This window comes from Ambystoma mexicanum, chromosome 13 (assembly GCF_040938575.1).
Source record: "Ambystoma mexicanum isolate Mex_15411 chromosome 13, UKY_AmexF1_1, whole genome shotgun sequence".
In the NCBI taxonomy this organism is placed as follows: Eukaryota; Metazoa; Chordata; class Amphibia; order Caudata; family Ambystomatidae; genus Ambystoma; species Ambystoma mexicanum.
Window position 1 is genome coordinate 668,989,181 of NC_090938.1, and position 19,883 is coordinate 669,009,063.

A 19,883-nucleotide genomic window follows, 5' to 3' on the forward strand; every position below is an offset into this window, starting at 1 on the left:
GTGTAGTGCATGGAGGTTGTATTGGCTGTCTGGATGGTCAAGACTTGACCCGCCACTACTGGAAGGAAAGCTTTTAGAGCCCATCGTATCACCCTGAGCTCTAGGACATTGATGTGGAGCTGTGATTCCTGTTCTGACCAAGCCCCTTTTGTTTGGAGGTCCGCCAAGTGCGCTCCCCATCCCGAAAGGGACGCATCTGTCCTTAAGAGAAGAGTAGATGTTGGTGCCTGGAATGGCATCCGTTGGAGCAGGTTCCGTGGATTATTCCACCATCGAAGTGCCTTGTGTACTGCCGTTGGTATCTGGACTACATCTTCCCATGAACCCATGGGAACCCATGGTGGTCCAGGGTGCAGAAAGAAAGCGGCTTAAGTAACCAGGATGATGGCAGTCTAATAACCTTATTCGAACAGAGCGGTTTTCAGTTACTTTCTGAACAACCAATGGGTTGCTAATTATTCGCAAGGTACTCGGGAGATTGGCCATGCCTGTGCAGCCTGTATCGGAAAGGAGAGCCCGCCTCCTCTTACTCGCTTGCTCCTGGGGCAAGTCAACTGCATAGTGTCTGCTGACTGTGTAACTCTGTGCACTTTTTTAACATTAATACATTTCTGAATATATTGTCGTGTATGTCCATAAAGACATTTATGGGCAATGGTGAGTATTTTAAAGCGGTGTCCGGTCAAATGTTCGAATCAAAAGGATCGAATAACCTTTTGATCGAAAAACAAAAGGACTGAAAAAAAGGATTGAATTTTTATTTATTTATTATTTATATATTTTTTTACTTTATCATGTATAAAAAACGTTTTTATAAAAAGAAAACGGGGGGCTGGCGGGAACCGCCCCCATAAAAAAAAAATAATAATTTGATCCTTTTTTTTCGGTCCTTTTACTGTAGAGAAAAAGGCATTCGAGCCTTTTGTTTTCGAACCTTTAACCTTTTAAAGCAGATTCTAGCTTTTACTGCATCATTTTGCAATTTTTCCACGCATACCTTATTTGCACCAACCAAAAGAGGACTACAATAGTCAAACCTTGCCATTATAATGCTGCGAACTAAGGTGGTGCAGTTTATTTCCGAGACATAAGGTTTAACAATTTCAACAAACGAAGATGGAATTGGGTTTTGTTGACCACACTGTTCACATGTGCGGCCATGTTCATAGAGGACTCTAAGGTTACCCCAAGAGTTTTAACCTTGACCGCTGTTTTAAGAAAGTGATTTTCAATATTAAAACCCATGTATTGCGTGTTAAATTTAGCACAAGCTTGGGAGGATCCAAATATCAAAAACTCTGTTTTATTTCTGTTAAGGCACATACCATTGGATATCATCCAACTTTGTATTGTGCAATATATAAGGTAGATTATCTCCCCATCTTTTTCGTAATCTCCACTCAATTCTATAATAATAAGCGGTGTATCATCAGCGTAATTACTAAATTGAACTCCCAATATATCTAGGAGGTCACATAAAGGCCTAGGTTTTTTAACCTTTGGAGTAGTTTGCCAATTCACAATATCGAAGGCTGCTGATAGATCTAACAACATCAGCAACCCTGATTGACTTACATCCATGCTTTTAAGCATTTCAGTCTGTAGATCCAGAAAAGCACTCTCTGTACCATGGAATGATCTGAAACCTGTTTGGTTTGGATGTAGTAAATCGTCATGTTCCAAATACTGCTGTAGTTGCATAGTAGCTGCTTTATCAATACTTTTCAGCAGAAAAGGCACATTCGTTATCGGTCTATAGTTGGTATGGCGTTTGTGATCCAATTCTGCTTTTTTAATCAATGGAGTGATCATCGGGTACTTCATTAATTAGGAGCATGGCATTAACGAAACGAACCAGGAATGCAGTAAAGTGCTCTCTATTGTCCAGTATGATTTTAGAAGAGAGACTTTCCGCAAAACATGTGGTAGGCTTAATTTTCTTCAAAATGTTCTCCATAGTTTCATTGGACACTGCTTTAAATGAAAAGGCTTTGCTGGCCTGCTGGTCCGTTTCTTCCCTTAGCCGAGCACTACCGCTATAGTGTGGGTTTTCCATATTCTTTCTGTTGTTATCATGAGCTATTTTAATCTTTTCTGTAAGGTCCTTCTGACGGCTTCACAGTCTGTTGTTTGGGGAATAATTTGATCTACGTGGGCCCTGGGTTTTTCTAAATCTCTAAAAATGTTTAAAAGATTTTTAGAATCGTTGTTAGAATTTGCAATCTGCAGCATGTACCATGTCTGCTGTGTTTCTTTCTACCTCCCTACTACCGGCTCAGTTAAAGCAGATGCTGTTATTTAATATGTGGGAGAATATCCTTCATTCCTTCCACAAGCTGCATATTTAAAGTGGACTTTTCAAACGTTTTCAAAAGCATGAGAATGGGAAAGGGACAGTCAAAACAATGCTATCCCCAGAAAAGGGTATACACATTACCGGCACACCACTTGCAAGTATTTAAAGGGATGTGCTCCATGACACAGTCGGATAAGCACAAGCAATTCCCTGTGGAACATACCATTGATCTGACTGAACCTCTAACTTTACCCAGAGTGCTCGAACTTGAACTCCAACGTTTTTCTTAGCTTGATTTGGGGAAGCCTCTAAATAGGTCAGGCAGTCATAGTTGAGGAGATTTATGGATCCAAATGACAAAATAAGAAGTGAAGTGCAGCTCCTCCCACCTCACCAACTCTCATTACTTTCCTGTATCCAGAAATGGTTACAGAAACTAATCCTGAGAAGGAAGGAGAGGATGGTGTAGATTCATTTAGTCCTGCAGGTGCTGGACAATCTTCAGTGCATGCTTCAGCTGCAGTGACATGCTCACATGGCGCTTCCTAGTGCACTGAGCAGCAGGCATCCGCTGGGTCGGACAAGTAGATTCAGCAGGCCCTACTTGGGTACACCCCAAGCGAGCAAGCAAGCACTTCCAGCTCTACTATTAATCCTTGTCATACCGGGGCAGGAGCTGTGTATGGTCTGTCTTGTTCACATTTACAGGCACCACTGCAGCAGCTGCAAGCAGATGCTGCTGATGCTACAGGTAGCTTGGTAACAGTGCATGCCCATGTATACCAGGGAATCTTAGACGTTTCTCAATATATTTTACAAAAAGAAATGTTAATGCTATTTATTGACATTAAAAAAAACAATACTTGGGTGGGAATTACAGTCATTCCACCTCCAGAACAACAACAAAAACAGCACATAAAAGACATATATTTAAAACAGTCTGCCTACTCCTATTGTCCCAATGTAAGCCATAATCATGTATAATAAACATTTCCAGTAGAACAAAATGCCAATATAGATGACATCTCAACACATGCATTTCCTCCCTTGCTCAGAAATCTTATAAGCTTCATGGATTTGACAAACAAAGGGAGGACGTTAGAAATGTTTACAGAAGAAGTGTGAACCATAGTGCAGTGTTACATCCTGGGTGGATATGAGCCAGCTGAAATGGGTGACTATGCCCACAGAGCTTTGAAAATGTACTGGTAAAAATAACTGTGGTGTGCCCGAGAAAAATAGATTGGCCAAAAATAAATGCAAGCAGAACAAAAAGGAATCCCCATCGATATATGTTTATTAAACAGTAAAAGTTAAGTATAGTGACTACTGTACTCCTACTCTAGAGTCCCCTTTCGTGCTTACGCATGGGTGTCCATACCATTGGGCAAGACTGGTGGATTAGCACAGCAAAAAATGCCCTCCAATTGGTAAATATGGGGGTGCAGCCAATGCAACCACACAGAGCATGGTCCTGGCATATGCTGCCTCTGCCCTCTGGTACTGCCCGCCAGTCTTTCTTTTCCCCAGCTGTAGATGGGTTATCTACTTAACTCTTATTAGGGGGCTGTACAGCGGGAATGGGGAGAGAAAGGCACTCTGAACTAGAAGTACAGGAGTCACTAAATTGAGCATCTTTTATTTACTCCTACACCTTGACCCCTTTGCTCCATTCCATACTCAGAGGGAAATACCAAGCAACAATTTCCCCAGGGGCAATGAATCAGGCTAAGAAAACAAGTTCTGTAGAACTGCCTGACTGAACCTTGAATCAGACCTGAAGCTGGGGGGGCGCTGTTGAAGCTTGTGAGGTCCGTCTCTGCCTGCCTTTATCCACCAAATATCGGCGCTCACCCGCAGTGTTCCCGACCATCCAGCTACGATCTGATTGCTGGCATCCTCCTCTCCGTGTGCCTGCAGTTTGGAGGAGAATCGGTGCCTGGGGCCCGAGATACGGGCACCCGATCTTCCGCTTGCTGTGCGGCCTCCTCTGCGGGGTCTTGCGGACAAGACCTGCTGCTGCCCTGCCCACGGTCGCCTGGAGTGGCCTCCCGCCTGAGATCACCGCCCTGTCCCCTACCCCTGCAGGACCAGTGCCACGCCCCCTGAGGCGTCTCCCGGCTGGGGAAGTCGGGCCGCCTTCCAGCGCCCGCCAGAGCGACGCTCCTCAGCCATCCATCGGCTCGCCTGGCAATACGCGGGCGGAGCGGCCCTGCACTGCCTGGCCACCGGCTGCACCACCCGGACTGCTGGGCCGGCGAACTCCCACATCCGCAGGGCGGGCTTGTGCCCCTCGTGGCCCTCCGCATACGCAGCCCCGGTGGCCTTGCGGTGACCAGGAGGCTGCTCTCCCCACACTGCGCTGCCGCTGGAGTGGCGCTGCACGAACTTCCTGACTGGTGTCCTTGGCAGCTCGCTGGGCCTTCTCTACCTGGGTCACCGGACCGACGGCCTATGACACCCATGGGGCTGAATGGTGCCCCCCCGCGGCTCTCCACACGCACAGTCCCTGCTGTCCTCATAAGGATCTGCCATCTAACTCCCCCTGCACCGTGCCACCGCTGGATCGGGTGGCTGCCATCGGTGCATTGCCATGCTGTGGGGCCCAGACTACTGCCTCGCAGCCAGCCATTGCCCCTACGAATCACTGACCCGAGGGCCGGGGACAGGGCTCAGTGGAGTGGGCATGGACCCTCTAGAAGCGCCATCAGACGCCACGGGACACGCAGGTTTTGCCGCCCTAACGGCTACAAGGTGGGTGCGGGGGGTCTCCCATATATCTTAGCTGGTGTCCTCCCCAATTGCACCTCCACGCCTTTACAGCCCGGCAACCAACCCACGTGGCCTTCATCACCAGGCCCACTGACCAACGCCCCTGCTAGAGGCTACCCACAGGCCAAGACTATCACCCTCTCCTAAGTGGAATTTGATTTTGGTAAACGGCCACAACCCGACAGCTCGCAGCACCCATTATTGCTGAAGCCCGTGCTGCCCCCATTGACCTCGGGCCATTGCGGAACGCCCGCCTGAGCTAGTGGCACTGCCTGTTCAGCCCGCCTCCCGCCTGACTGGACCACACCTGCGCTACCATTTCCCCCGCCGGCATACGCGGCTGCTGGTCTGGCTCTTTGTCACCCACAACACATCGCTGGAACTACTAACTCCGCTCTTGGGGGGCACATAGCCAGCACATCTGCTCCGTTCATACACCAGGACTTGGGGATTTTTGTCTGGCGCTCCAATGGCCACAATCAACGTGACCCCCATATACCTGTTGGGCCTCACCCGCGCCCCAGCACTGCTTTAAGACCTGGACATCTGCCAGCGGCAACACCTCGCATTCACCTGCAGTGCCATGTCCAGCAGATCTCGTGGAGCCAGCAATACAGGGGCAATGGATAAGTACGCCAAGGCAACCCCCAAATCCGATCAAGGACAAGCATCTTCCAGTCATGAGGACTCTGCCTCCCCCTCTCCCACAATGACACCCGATCTTGCGACGATCCTGGACTCCATGACGAAGAACTTTGCCGCTTTTCACGAAAAGCTAGACGAAATCAATGCCAATGTGGTGTCGCTCAAATCACAACTAGGCCATGCTGGCGCCAGAATCACGGAGGCGGAAACGCGAATAGGCACCAACGAAGATAATATACTCGCCCTTCAGAACACCGTTACCTCTCTTAGCTGGGACATGAAGGCAGTAAAGGCCAAGTGCGACGACCTGGAATCGAGATCCCGCAGGAACAACGTTTGTATAATCGGAGTGCCTGAAAATGCCCTCAAAGGCCGCATGGAGTTGGCAGTGGAAGACCTACTGAAGGAGTTACTTGACAACCCTGCTCTCTCCCTGTACTTCACAGTGGAGCGTGCCCATAGAGCCCATCAGCGCGACCCGCACCTGGCGACTTCCCCAGGCCCATTATTGCGAAAATTCTCAATTACAGAGATAGAGACCTCATCCTACGTTTATCTTGTGAAAAAGGAGAACTGCGCCTGAGGCCCCAAACAATTAGAATCTTCCTTGACTTCTCTGTGGGAGTGCAGCAAGAGAGGCGCCAATTTCTGGGGATCAAGAAAATTCTACTTGAACGCAACATCCCATACGCAATGCTCTTCCCTGCGCGCTTGAAGCTTACATTCAAAGGGAAACTGTACTTTTTACGGACCCTGACGAAGCGGCAAACTTCATTGAGGCACAGATACCGCTCAACGAACCTCCTTAGAGTCGCATGGACATGGACAATGACTGACGCGCTTTTTGTTGCTTCTCTGGGTCTCTGATGCATCATCGACCTATACCTTCCTCACCCGTCCTGCTATGTGGTGTTATCCGCTGATGGGGCCGCACCCCCATGTCCGGCTCGACTACGGGGTGGCATGGAACTGTGTAACACCCTCGCCCTCTGGCCCACACACTCATCAAGGGAAACAACATGATCAACATACTCATAACGCCAAACTTTCGTACCCTGGTGGTACTCTACATTCGACTTAATTTTACTCGTTGGCAACACGGCAATAGAGCACCCCACTGCAGTTGCAAACTCATGTTGGAATGTTCAACTGTTGATGGCCCCTGTTGGGCCAAAGGGGCGGCTGGTCCAGGTTGGGATCGGCCAGCCGGCACATCTCCTTTGAGGGATGCCAGACCTGGCCGGGAAAGGGTGGGAGTGGGCGCTGCTGGCTGTTATTGGGCGGCGAAAGTGGAGGGACGGGGGAACTGAGGAAGTTATATTGGAAAAGGCAGAGGCGAACTGACAAGGCGCACAGTGCTGGGGTGATTTAAGAGTGACCATACAGGATGCAGATGCAAGCCACGACGACCAACATGGGATACACCCTAGACAAGTGAAATGCCCACTACCATAATGTCGTGGAATGTCTGGGGGTTAAGCAATCAGACCAAGGCCCGTAAGATCATGGCATACGCCAATAGACATGGCTGTAAAATATTGTTATTGCAGGAAACCCACTCCACGGGCAGCCTGGCCGAAAGTATGGCACCAACATGGGGTCCCAACAGATACTTCACCTCTTACTCTACTCAAGCCAGAGGCATATTGACACTGATCCATAAATCCATCAAATTCAAGCTACACAAAAATTACACTGACCCTGAGGGCAGATATGTCATACTACACTGCACCATAGTGAATAGAGAGTATCTCCTGGTGAACTTGTATGGCCCAAACGTGGACACCCCGGAGTTTGTAGACACTGTGGCCACCATTCTACTATGCTATGTGAGTGCTCAGATTATATGGGGGGTTTTATGAACCTTGTGCTAGATGCGGATCTGGACAGGACTGGAGTTGCCACCCGACCCCTGACTGGGGCTGCACGTAGGCTACTCAACTAATGAGTAACACTCGACATCTGTGATGCCTGGAGGACACTGTACCCCCGGCAGCGCAAATACACCTACTACTGCACGGTACACGACAGCTCCTCCTGGATTGATCTGTTTCTAGTATCCAGCGAGATGATGGGCAGGGTGGAGTGGGCACAGATCCTGAGTCGCACACTATCAGACCATGCCCCGAGCACTATATCAGTGGAACTGGGAATGACGGTCCCGTCACTCAGTACATGGCGCTTTAAATCCTCAGCCCTCAGGGACATAGTGTTCAAGGCGGATATACTCGCTGATATTGAGTCCTTTTTCGAACACAATACACCCCAGGCCACCCCTCTAGGTGTCAGGTGGGAAGCTTTCAAGGTATACATCAGGGGGATGTCCATATCCAGAGAAGCAGGTGTGCTAAAACAATTAGGGCCGCTCTCGAGCGATCTGAAGCCAAACTACGTAGGCTGGAACAAGAGTACTCAACCGCAGCTGATCCCGCCAAACTTTCCTTAATTGCAGACGAACTTCAAACATACAACACACTTGCAACCAGCGAGATCCAATACTTTAGCTGGCCCCAAGCTGCTCGTAAATACAGGGAGGGTGATAGGCCAGGGAAAACACTTGCAACCCTTATAAAAAGGGAATGGGGACAGGCCCAGATAGCCTCTATTAAAGATGACCAGGGCACTCCACAATGCTCGGACCCCCATATACTGGATGTATTCACTAAATTCTATATGACCCTGTATTCCCAACCTTCCGAGCATACTGAACAACACATGCAAGAGCTACTAGATCAGATCCCTACAACGTGCATCTCTGCTCTTACCAGGGACCAGCTTGAATCCCAATTACACTGGAAGAGCTGGTAGAGGCCATCTCGGAACTACCCAAGGGCAAAGCACCGGGCCCGTACGGGTTCACGGTGGAATTTTATCAGGAATATATAGTCTTGCTAGCCCCTAAGCTCTTGAAGGTCTGGGATGAGTCGCTCCGTACATCCATTCTCCCCCCGTCTCTGCGTGAAGCTGTCATAACGGTTTTGTTGAAGCCGGGCAAGCCTGACGACGACTGTGGATCATATAGGCCCCTCTCCCTTATGAACCTTGATACAAAGATCTTCGCCAAGGTGATAGCAAACCGTTTCCTCCCACTCATGACGCATCTGGTCCATGAAGACCAAGCCGGCTTCGTACCGGGAAGATCCACATCACATAACATCAGACGACTGTTCAATGTGATGTCATGCATTGACCAGGCCGCACACGCGGTCACGGTGGATGCCCAGAAAGCATTTGACATGGTCTCTTGGGGGTACATATGGCTGGTACTGGAGACGATGGGTGTTGGCCCCAACGTGATAGGATACATTAAATTACTATATACGTCTCCGGTGGCAAGAGTCCGAGTTAACACCCTCATATCCGCCTTATTCACACTATGCAGGGGCACCCGCCAGGGCTGCCCGTTCTCCCCGATCCTACTTGCACTGGTGATAGAGCCAATGGCTGACTATACCCGGGAGCGCCACTCTCACAAGGGGATAAGACTGAAAGATACTCCCGAAATTATATCCCTCTATGCAGACAACGTATTACTGTACATCCGAGACCCAGACACCCACCTTAACCCCATTCTACGGAACATCACACGCATAGGCACCCACTCAGGTTTTACGATTAATTATTCTAGGTCCGAAGTCCTCCTGCTCATTACCTCTACTCAACAACCTGTCACAGAATACCCACTCTGTTGGTCCCCCGGGGGAATTAAATACCTCGGAGTCCAGGTGTCTCTAACCAAGCCCACCCTGCTTGCTGACAATTATCTGGCCGCAGCACAGCTAGCCGATATGAAAATGACACGCTGGCGCCCCCTTACGCTGTCACTGGCCGGTAGCCTTTCTCTCATTAAGATGGTTCTACTCCCCAAGCTGCTCTATATCTTTACCAATGTACCCATATGGCCTGGGGAAGAATACTTTATCTTATTGCACAAGGCGTGTGCACAGTTCTTGTGGCACTCCGGTGCAGTGTGCAAGAAATGGTCCGATATGGCCCTCCCATATAAACAAGGGGGGTTCACCGCCCCTGATTTGACTCTCTACTGGACAACAGCTCAAGCCCAACACGCTACCCACTGGTACCCCGCCTCCCCAGTCCGCCCACACGTCAAACTAGAAATACAAGCAGCATCCGGCGTCAACATAATGACCCTCATACTACATCAACGCTACCTGCCCAACTCTCCCATCTACCCGATCAGCGCCACCCTGCGTGCCTGGAAGCGATTGCTGCACCCAATAGGGGAGTGCCCTCCTTACTATAAATGGCTCCCTGTGTGGGCCTTCCCTGGATTAGAGCCAACGCATGACACTGCCCTTACCCGGCACTGGGAGGCCCTAGGTTACCGAGCTCTATCAGACTTTTACCCTGAGGGTAGGTTTATCGACCCCCAGACGTGGAAACCGGGTCACTCGGGGTCCCCCTTAGAGATGCTACAATATTACAGGCTCAGAGTTGCATTCCGTGCCACATGGCCATCCTTCCCCGTCGAACCCCCTGACACCCCGATACTTGCATATATTGCCAACTCGGGTGGGGCTCGTGGCGTTGTCTCCTCCTTATACAAGCTGTCACAAACTAACGCCCCAACACAGGCCCTTGGAGCATGCAAGGCTTGGGCTGATGAACTGGGCCGGGGGATTCCAGACCAACAGTGGGAGAAGATGTACTTACACACTCAAAAGGTTTCCCTTAACTTCCGATACCGGGCCATACAATACAAACTGTTGAACAGGCTGTACTACACCCCCTGCAGGATCTCCAGGTTTGCTCGTATGAATCCACAATCCTGTCCCCGCTGTAGAGAGGAGAGCGTGGATCACCTGCACATGTTCTGGACCTGCCGCAAACTGCAGGAGTTCTGGAGCAAAATTCTAGAGACACTCACTGAGATAACTGGCATTACAATAGGTCCCTCCCCGCTTGGGGTCCTGTTTGGGGTTTGGGAGGCCGACGATACTAAATGCATGGCTAAATTCCTCAATATCAGCTGCATCGTAGCCAAGAAATGCATACTTCATAACTGGAAGAACTCCTCCCCCCCGACGTTCCAGAAATGGCTCAACTCGCTAACATGGTCTCGAAACTGTGAAGAAGAGTATATTGCAATGCTCCCTACCCAGTCCTGTCCCAAGGACATATGGACGGCATTCAGTATCTACCTCAACAGCCGAGGGGAGGGGTCAGCCGAGGGAAGCACACCTCCCTCCCCACCCGTGATTGCTTGGCCACTCTGTACCGTTCTCTCCCAACCCCACCTATGTATAATACTATTGAGTTTGTGGGTTTGTATTCTGTATTCATGTACCTGACGTATGCTGCATTGTTCTAGCATGTGTGTATCTGTTGTAAACCTCTGCCAACAAAAACAAAAACAAAAAAAGAATCAGACCTGAAGCTAGTGTCCATGCAGTAATGTTTGCAGAATGCTGACAGAGAGAAGCTGCCTTGACTATAGTGTCCCACAGGATGTGTCTCGGAAAGGCCATTAATGCAGACTTAGCCCATGAGCATGAATGCCCATGGGAGAACATTTGCTATCAATAGAAAAAGTTTCCAAAATGCAGGAAACTATCATCCCACAATTGAGCCAATCAAAGCTTTCCTGCCTATATGAGTGCCTCTGAAGGTCACAGAGGATGTCGTCTTTCCTGAAAGATGTAAGGCCTCGTTGCCTGTACGGCGGTGTGGGTAAACATGGTGGTAATGCAGTGGTAAAATGCAGTGGTAATTCTGTTACCACTGCATTACCACACCAGCGTACTAGAAGTTTGGTGGTAAGGGGGAGGATTTACCTCCCGCAAAAAGCAGAAAGAGGCCCTCAAAATGTGGGTGAATTTACAGATCAGGCATCAACAGGGAGAGATCAATAGAACTGTACTCACAGATCATCACCAGGTAAGTACGACAAGAATCCAACTTTACTCCAGATTCTGGCAGGTGTGTAACAAAAGAAAACATGTAATATAACATGCCTTTGAAGGGATTAAGTCCGTGATCAAGGAACCAATGACAAAATATGCCCCCCAAACCGCACTCCGTCTGAATCTCTGGAATACATGGAGAAATATTGGGCCCCTCTGTGTACAAGGTCATAAAGGTGTGAATAATGGCCTGGCCTGCTAATTAAGGGTTATCGTATCAATGGTACGAAGGTCGCAAAATGAGCCCCCCTGTAGTGTTGCCCCCATCTCAAAAGGGACAAATCTGTTGTTATTATGAAATTGCGGGGCAGAGTGGGTGTGTAAAGCGCATGCTCTCCCCATCAGATTCTTCCCCTTGTCCCTCCATAGGAGGTCCTGTCACAGGCTTTCAGGATGCATATCCCTGCTGATTATCCCGAGACTTGACCCAAGCTGTTTCTACCTAGCGAAGGGCACTGCTAGGCTGCACAAAGCCATTAAGCCTAGAAGCTGTTCAAACTCTCCAACATTCTGCTCCTTTGTCTGTCCTACGCCTGGTTTCTTGGTCCATACTAACCTGCCCCTGTGACCTCATGCGAACAACCCACAACCTGCCTCTCTTTCTGTCTCCTTTTCTATTGTGCTGCTTGTAGCTTGACTACAGTGCTCACCTAACCACCTGCACCAATCAGTGGCTGTCTTTACCCCAGGTCCCAGGTGAGAGGCTTTAAAAAACCCTCTAAGCCCATTCCCCTTTTCCAGCACAGGTTTGCTGGCAGTCTATTGACTCCCAAAGCAGACTCCATCTTCAATTTCAATCAATTCTCCTATCTCAATGACTGTTTGCGCCAGTGCTGTTAAAGAGGTTGAACATCTACACATCCCTGTTGCTCAAGGCACTGTGATTGCCTTTTCGCACAGGTAAAACACGCTGCCCTCGTCAAGGACAGAAAAGGTTTGCCTGCATTTCTTGAGAAAGAGAATCAAATATTTGTTGCACTGAGCAAGCAGAATAACCCCACTGTGTGCGCTTCTTCATGTTTGTTGAAGTGACAAAGCGTGAGATGAAAAAAAAGAAGCCGTTACAAACGTCTCTTGTCTCATTACTATTATCTCCCCTTCTACAATATTATCATTGGTGTAATCTTGCTTACCATTTTTAAATTGATTTTGGTGCATATTTACGATTCAGAAACAGTTACCCACCATAGTGACTACTGTACTCCATAGTCCATAGTCCCCTCTCCTCAATCCTGGTGAGAGTGTGTCACACTTGGACAGGACCAGAAGCCTTTTGCACTACAAACAAATCTCCTGCCCCTTTAAATTTGTTGCACATATGGGCATGCCTGGGCACGTCTGCCCACAATGACTCCTCTCACTGGCCTCCCACTTCAGTCTTGGACCACTCCGCTACTACTAACTAAACGATTTACGGGGGATGGAGGGTGGAACATATGTAAGTAAGGGAACTATGGCCTAAAATGACAATAGTCACTACAGTGAGCAACTGTTTCTTACTCATACGTCTTGTCCCCTTTCCTCCATACTGATGGGAGATTTTGCAGCAGGAAATAGCTTTCGGGAGGAAGTAACCCCTACTGGCTAGCAAAAAGGTTTGTAGAACAACTTGTCCAAAACTGGCATCAGCACTAGCGCTGGGGTGCCTGCAATAATGCTTACAGAAAGCAGATGGTGAAGACCATGTGCCGGCCCAAATAATAATATGTTATGTTATGTTACTTGGCATTTGTATAGCGCCTTATGTATCATTGGTATGACCTCAAAGAGCTGGTAGGTTGAACGCCCTCGGGAACCACAGTTGAAGTCAGTAGAGAGAGAGAGAGTCGTAAAGTGTGTGGTGCACCGGTATGTGTGCAGCTGGTGTGGTTTTTGCATGATAGCTGCTTCTTAGTGGTTGATGTGTTGTTGAGGATATCAGTAATCAGTAGTATGTGATTCAGTCTGGAGGGTTGTCACCCTAACTGAGTTCTGGCTGTGTTAGGCCTGAGGAGACACCTAAGCTAGCAGTATGTGCTCAGCTAGCAGTGTTTTATTAAGGTGATGAGAAGGTCATGGAGTCAAGTTAGTATGAGGACAGCTACACCGAATGTGTCATAGTATAGCTGTGTTCTAGTTGAGTGATGGTGTATAGGAGACAGTAAGCTTAGTAGTGTGATATGATGGTTATCAGTAAAGCGCCTGCGACCAGGCACAAGAGAAGGACAGGGGGCGTACATAGCGGCATACATATACAAAGGGAGAGGATGGAAAGGGTAAACAAGTGATAGGGATAACATGGGGATACAGGTACATAGCATATACATGGCATAAATATGAGATATAGCGATATATTGAGATATATTCACTCTCCACACTGATCTTTCCATCCACTCCGTTCACTCTATCTTTTACATCCACTCGGTGCACTGTATCCTTTCCTTCACTTTTTCCATCCGTTCCATCCATTCCCCCAACTCCATTTACTTTGTCCGCTCCATCTGCACTGTCTGTTCCATCCGTTCCATCCACTCCATTCTTTCCATACACTCTATCCAGTCCATACACTCCATCCTTTCCATACAATCCATACTTTCCATATACTCCGTCCTTTCCATACATTCTGTCCGTACCATCCACTTTGTCCGTTCCATCCATTCCATTCACTCCATTCACTCCATCCGCTCCATCCGTTCCGTACACTCCATCCATTCCATACACTCCATCCATTCGATACACTTCATCCCTTCCATACACTCCATCCATTCCATACACTCCATCCGTGCAACAGACTCCATCCGTGCCACAGACTCCATCCATTCTATCCGCTCCATATGTCCCTTCCACTGGATCTACTCATCCATTCGATCCATTCATCCCTTCCATCCATTCCATCCATTCATCCTCTCCATCCATTCCATCCACTCATCCCCTCCATCCACTCGATTCGCTCAATTCACTCCATCTAATTCCATCCACCCATTCCATCCTTCCAATCTGTTCCGTTCACTTCATTCGTACCGTCCACTTCATCCGTTCCATTCATTTCATCCATTCCATCCGTTTCATCCGTTTCATCCGTTCCATCCGTTTCACAATATCACAAGGAATGTTGCGCTGAAAAGCCACCGCTGTGGCTTTGGTCCTGATGGTGTGGGGAGCATAAATACCCTTAGGAGACTCCCGCTTCTGCATGGAATAGTAGTGTCTGGTGCCTATGATAGAGACCTATGAGGCCTGCGAGCTGGGTGCAGATAGCCAAAAGTAATGAAATCCGATTTCCTGAACTGTTCAGTTTGATGCACGTAAAACTTTAAGGATCTCCTGACATCAAGGTAGAGAATAACAATGTCAGCCGGAGACTGGGGATTCGGTAAAAAAGGTGGATAATACCACCTCTTTGTTGATATGGAACGAGGACATCACGTTAGTTAAAAAGGCCGGGTGAGTGTGTAAAACGACCTGTCTTCATGGAAAATAGAGTAGGGCTTGGAAGCCGATAAAGCCTGGATGTCACTGACACTACCCACAGACGTGAGAATCACAAAATGAGCCACCCTCCATGGCAAGAAATGTCAGATCAGTGGAAGCCTAAGGTACGAAGGGTTTGAGCACCATAAATGGAAGGACGATGTTCAAATCCCAAACCAGATTAAATCTTGATCGGAGGATAGAGCCTGGTGAGACCCTGCAGGTGTCTGTGCACAACCGGGTTTGAGGTGGAAAAATTATATTCCCCAATAGCAGGGAGATAAGATTGACAGGAGTCAACTAAAGTCCCAGAGGTAAAGGCGAGGATATCGTTCAGAGGAAGGTCAAGGTATTGACGTGATTGTGCAGAGCCCAATAATAGAACCTGATGCACTTGCTTACGTACTAGGCTCCCATAAATACCTCCCTGGCTGCCTGGATTATTTCCATATGTTCTGCTGATAACCCAAAATGGCCTACAGTGAACTGCTCAGGAACCATGCTGCTAAGCTGATCAAACGAGGGGAGGGGTGGAGGACCTTGCCCTTCTGTTGATGGAGAAGTTTGGGCGCAACTGGAAAGGGCATCGGAGGGTTCCATGTCATTTCATTGTGGGATGTTTTTGGTGGTTTTTTTCACTGCAGATTTTTTTATGAAAAAACTCATAGAATGTTTTTTTTTTTGGGAGGTACCCTCCAAACCACCATCCCCTTTAATTTGTTATATATTGCTGAACACCCACACCCCAAATATATATTTTTCTAAACTCCCCTAAAAATGTATTTTTTTTCCATAAAAAAATCTGCGGTAAAAAACCGAGCGAAAAAACATCCCATGATGAAAGGACATCGTACCCATTGAACCTCCCTCCAGCCTCCCGCCACGTAGGAGAACCAGAAGCGGGCTCATCACTGAGGGGTTATCAGGCTGAGAGTGGCATTCCTGCTGTTGTGAATGTCTCCAGGAACTTGGGCTGAAGAGGAATCAGAGGAAAAGCATACTGGAACAGGGAGTCGCAAGGGATCAATAGTGCATCTCCCAAAGAGTTCCTGCCCAGACATTCCACCCTTGGAGGCGAAGGTAGGGCACTTGCTGTTTTCGGCCGTGGCAAAGCAGTCTACACGTGGGCGACCCTATTTCAAACAAGCTGCCTCCAAGACTGAGTGCTTGATCTCCCACTTGTGATCCTGTAATGTCAACCTGCTGAGGAGGTCGGCCTCCGATCTGAGCTCTGCCGGTAGATGGATGGCCTTCAGGGAAATGTGATGCTCGATGGCCCACTCCCAAATCTTCCCTGCCAGCGGGCACAAGGAGGCAATATGTTCCCCCTGCTCTCGCTCATTCAGATACTGCATGGAAGTTGAACTGTGCCTGGATGAGAACTCTCTTCCCTCCGAGTATTGGCAGAGAAGTGCTCAGGGCATTGAAAATGACCTGAAGATCAAGGATGTTGATATGAAGAAGGCTCTCCTCCTAGGACAACAGGCCATGTGCCTTGGGAAGCCCCCAAAGTGATTCATCACCCCTGGAGGGAGGAATCTGTGGTTACACACTCCTCTGGGTCTAATTGGCTAACCATAGATTGGTTCCAGCAGTTGGCTACGTGCAACTGGAGGCATCTCATATTTAGGTGTGCCAGGAGAACGTAAAGTATGCACGCAGCTATCAACCCTAAGAGCCTCTTAAACCACCAAATGGAAATCGCCTGTATATGCTGAAAATGAGCCACGGCAGCAGGGATATCCAAAATTCTCTGATTGGATGGAAAAATTCTTGCAGCTTGTGAGTCCCACACAAAACCCAGAAAGGTCAGTCTCTGTGAAGGGACTAAGGTCAATTTCTGACAGTCGATGGAAAATCCCAGTTTGAAGAGAGTGTCTGTCAATAATTGAGCAAGTGTGGCAGCTTGGCAGACCAACCAATCATCCACATATGAACAGACATGTATCCCCTTCAGATGAAGGGAGCTGGCTACTGTGTTAGTCATTTTGGTAAATACTCTCTGAGCCGAGTTTCAATCCAAAAGGGAGGGCCCTGCAATGAAAAAACGGAGGAATCTCCGATGGGGTTCCCAGATAGGAATATACAGGTATGATTCTAGTCGCCCACTTTAACTGATCCCAGGATCTCGGAAGTCCTGACCATCTTGAACATTTGATTGTGGAGGAAACATAGAAATGGCTAGAATGACCTTCAGGCCAGCCTGGTTCTTCTTGGGCACAGAAAATAGACAGGAATAGAAACCCAGGCCCCTCTGATCCAGAGGAAGGGCTTTGTTGCCCTCCATGGAGAGGAGTTTGATGACCTCTCCCAGAACAAGGGTGGAGGAACATAAAGACGACAGCCTCTGAAGAGTAACCTCAGTGATGGTCTGCAAGTGAAAAAAGTGAAGAAGCTTTGGGGAGATTCTGAGCAATGAACTTGGCCTCCATCATGCTTTATTTCTATTGGCATGGGTGAGGTGCAAGGAGACAGTGGTGCAGAACATGCAACCAGAGGCCTCCAGAAGCTGGTCTTCTTTATTCAATAAGGCTAATGAGAAGGCGGAGCTGCCTGAAGTAGAAGGCCTTGTGTAAAGCAATGCAGATGATTCACCCGCTGAATTTGGTTGTGAGGGTTTGATGAGGCACAATTTCTCAGAAGGGTCTGTAACACGCCTTGAGCTTCCTATTGGTGGTGTGCACAGTGTGGGACATTTGCCAACACTTAAAAGCTTCCTATAAAACATCCTTCTAGATTTGTAATCCAGATCTACCGGAAGATCTGAGGGTCAGGAACTCAGACAACAACTGACTCCTGCAGTGGCTCTTCAGCAGTGGTGACTCCTAGAACCTTGAGAGTGCAAGCATCCTGTCACTGAATGCCTTAGCTGAATGAGGAGTGTCCTCCCCAGCATTGCTTGGCAACGACTCTTTGTCCAGTGGGTGAGAAAATCCATTGTCGGAGCGGATTGCTGCTGGGGAGCTGGCGTAATCTCCAATAGAAGTGGTGGTTGACTTGGTGGTGTCGTCAGAGGGTCAGACACCACCGGCGTACAAGTTGGCCTTATGTGGGTGTACACCGTGCCTGAGGGAGGCTGGGCGCCGCTTTAGTCATGCTCGTCATTGGCATGACTGGAGGTGATGGGGTGAATGGAGATGCAGGTGGCTGAGACAATGGGCCTCATTATGAGTCTGGCGGTAGCCGTGCAGGGATTTACCGCCTACGGACTTGCCAGAATCACTGGGGCATTACAGCCCCGGTGGTGCGGTAATGCCGGAGCCGGCATTCCGTTGCTCCCCATTCCCGTGGAGTCCCATAGGACTCCACGGGAATGGGGGCAGTGGAAACACTGGCATCATGCAGTAATGGTGCCAGTGTTTCCACGTCCGTGTGCGGCCAGTGGCGTTACGTCCGCCAGGTCAGACCTGACGAGTGTAACACCACACCAGCCACTTAACTCAGGGTTTGCCGGCACTGTCAAATCCGGACCGGCTAACTCATAATGAGGCCCATTATCTCACTGACAATCCCTTTGAAATACTTTGTCATGGCTCTAGACCTCATCATGGTTTCAAACCTGTTGAAGAACCAGTCCTTAGGCTGATCTGCGAATCAGTTATGTCCATGACAACTTAGTTGGGACACAGAACAGTTGCTGGGTCGAGCCATCCAAGACATAGGGGTTCATGGAGAAGGTTTGAGGCATCATCTTATGCTGCAGATGATGCGGTCGGATACAAAGTGTGCTTGTCATTGGACTGCCAGCCCGGCCGAGGAACACATTCACCTGGTGCCACTATAGGCGGCAGAGGTGCGAAAGATTCAAGGTATCTGGGTGTAGTCTTCACAGCCAGCTCTCCCATAAAGGAACTGGACTGTGATCCCGGTCGATGAAATAAGGGTCCAGACCAGTGGCAGGCATCACTTTGGGAATTCTACATGCATGCTCTCTTGACATACTGGTGTGCTTCTACTGCACCATCTACTTTTGGTCAGCCATTTTGCCATCTTCTATTGGACAGACATTTAGTGAATACTGCGGCCGGTAGATTTAGGGAGACAGGGCATTTTGCCTACTAATGTGGAGCCCCTGGATTTAGGTATCAAGAGTTGCTCGGGATGTATCCCAGCAGTTGGGGGCGATGGAAGTTTTGAGCGTAGGCCGGGAGATACTGAAGTATGCACAGTGAGAAAGTACCTGGTAACTCCTACCCTCTTGGAACTTTATCCGTTGCTAGCCTCCAAAGAACCCTCAGCCCTAGAGTCAGAGACAGCCCCTGTGACTCTTGAAGGATTCAGAGAATCCCCTGGGTGCGGTTGTACCAGGGAATGAATGAGTCGCCACACCTGCGGTGCCTGTTTAAAATGAGTTCTTCAGCCCAGCGGGAAACCCTCCGATGTTAGTCTCTGAAAACTCCTTCACTGAACGCGGTGGGGAAGCGCCAAAGGGATCTCTCCATCGAATAAGTAATTGACGAAAGGGTGCAAAGCCAAGCACCAGACACGAAGGGCAAGTGTTCCATCCATGGTCATAACTCAGGTACCCCGAACAGCGGCTGTGCGTGGTTGAGGCTGGGAATTTCCTGATGCAAGAAATGCAGGCGGTAAATCCTGTTATCACTGGCAGACAACAAAGGTATGGCAGTAAAGCAGGACTGCAACAGCAGAAAGAAATCATGAAAAATCTGTCACGAGGGGAAGCTGTCTTTTATGAGGGGAAGCGAAGTGGCAAAAAGAAAAAAGGCTGCAGCGGAGCACATAGTGTCAGTCCCGTCGAATAGTTAAAAGGACTTATGGGCGAGGCCGGTGGGAGG